Here is a 2,500-nt window from a genome sequence, read left to right on the forward strand (position 1 = left end):
TTTCATTATTATATCTCGTCTTCAAATTTCACCTTTCATCATTTCAGGGTTAATTAAATAAGTACCCTATTTCTTTATTGCCCATAAGGGGCTAAACATAGAGAGGACAAACAAGGACGGACAAAGGGATTAAGTCGATTACATCGACCCCAGTGCGTAACTGGTACTTAATTTATCGACCTCGAAAGGATGAAAAGCAAAGTCGACCTCGGCGGAATTTAAACTCAGAACGTAAAGACAGACGAAATACCGCCAAGCATTTCGCCCGACGTGCTAACGAATCTGCCAGCTCGCCTCCTTATTGCGGACCAAATTTCTATTAAGCTACAGATATTTTATAGAACAGTGGACCTCGAAGCACATAAAACTATAAATTTTAGGTGAAGTGGGTAAGTCGATTACATCGACTCCAGTGCGTACCTGGTACTTATTTTATCGACCCTGAAAGGATGATAATAACATGGAAATAGGTAAATATTTCGTAAAGGACCGTTCGTACCTCGGTGTGAAATAATTTTTTTCTACAGGTTTTTTTCGAGTGCATTCAACGTATCTCACTTCCAAACCAGCCGCAAGCAACTTTTTTCCGGAAAAGAGAGGGAGTTTCCGGGAAACTCGGAGTTTTGTTTCGCGGGATTTGTTTTTCTTTTCCAGGTTTATTTCGCATTGTTCTTATTTCACTCACAGCTAGGATTTATAATATGTATACATCTGATTGTCGTAATGGTTGTTTTATGACATTAATCATGTGTCGGAATACGTATCAGTTGATACCCTAATTGTTGTGCCATTGTTACAGCCAGTTAATACTTAGAGGTTCGGCAAAAGATTCCGATAGAATAAGTACTAGGTTTAAAAAAACAAGTACTGGGGTCGATTCATTCGACTCAAGGCAGAAAAGAAAAAAGAAATAAAATTGAGCTCCACTCAAGGACGGTCAAGGGACCCACAGGTCCCGAGTCACTCTGCTCATACCATGTACAAGGGTAATTATTCTTCTCTCCTCTGTAAACTTCAGTCTGTAGGCACATGCCTCGAGTAGGGTCATTTATTCAGGCCATTCTCACTACATTCAAATTTACTGAGAGACAGCAGCTCCCTCTCCACTCTTATTTGGATTGGAGCCTGAAAAAAGCTGATGGGAGCTTGGCCTAAGAGGAAAGTATCTGTCTTCAGCCCTTTCAGTTGCGTCCACTGCATAACATCTTTCGCCACTGCCACCAGACAGAGGGAATCTACCTGCCCTTCCTGACTAAGGGAAGGCCGTGGAGTGATCTTCACAATGGAGTTGACCAACAGCCGGATCCGATGATCCGATGATCTCGTACTGTTTCCTCATGTCCACATTACGCATTCGAGAAAATCACTCATTGAAGTTGAAAAGCCTTGAGCAAGTTTGCAAGGCTTTTGCACCTTTTCTCCAATCAGCTAGCTCGTTAATACAGAGCGGGACGTTCCGACAAAATCCTCCAGACACCTTGTGGCTCCGGCTCTGTTGCTGTGTAGACAGCTGCTAGATTGAAGACGCTCCCTTCATTATATCTAGGACCATCAACTTACTGTCTAGGTCCAGAAAGATCGACCATATCTTGAAGGCGGGTCAGGCCTCTCTAAGATAACGCTAGCATTACGTCTCCCATTCTAGGTTGACTCAGCGATGTGTAGATCTCAAAGTCATGAAATTTGGGTGCCATAGCATGTACGTAGGAAATTATGCAGCTGATGGTTGTCATATCCATAGTTAGTGCCCTGAGGTAACTGAATTGTTACCCATGCTTTCTAGGTGAAACCGGGCCACGTGCATATATGCAATCCCCTCTTAAAGCTGTCATGTTGATTGGAAAGAAAAGAAGAGAAGAAGAAAAGAAGGTCACCTACCTTAATTTTTTTTATTTCTGACGGTAACCGGTTCTATCAAATCCCTTCTTTTGTGTGGGTTTGCTTGGGGAAACTCTAAAGTAGCCAATCCGAGGCCGTGACGCTGAGTAATGTTCGTTACATTATGTAGGAATCTCTCTCATTACTTATTTCGTTCTATTGACAGCCTAATCAATTTCAGGTCCTCCGTCACTTTCACTGTCCTATTATTGAGAACCTCCTCTTCTGTTTCTGTGTCTTATCATCTCCATGCTATGGAAGATAACGGTGCTTTATATTTACACGATGCTAGCACAAAGTTGTTGGTGGTAGCAATTTGTTGTTGTGGTTGGAGTTGTGCATTTAATTGGTGTTGTTTTTGTTTTGGTTGTTGTTGTGTTCGTGTGTTTGCTGATTTTTCTCTTGTGTGTCCGTTGTTATTTCGTTTATTTTCTTTTTGTTATTTTCAGTGGAGGTGGCGGTACTGATGGTGCACTTACTGTTAATGTTGTTGGTGCTACTGCTGTTGCTGTTTACACAGTTTCCGCCGCGGTTTTGGGTGTTTTAGTTGTTGTTGTTGCTGACGTTAGGCCAGACGCTGTTATTGTAGTTCTTTTACTTGTCTTGTTGCTACTGTTGCTAC

Source organism: Octopus bimaculoides, chromosome 7 (assembly GCF_046866305.1).
Source record: "Octopus bimaculoides isolate indiv1 chromosome 7, ASM4686630v1, whole genome shotgun sequence".
NCBI classification, from domain to species: Eukaryota; Metazoa; Mollusca; class Cephalopoda; order Octopoda; family Octopodidae; genus Octopus; species Octopus bimaculoides.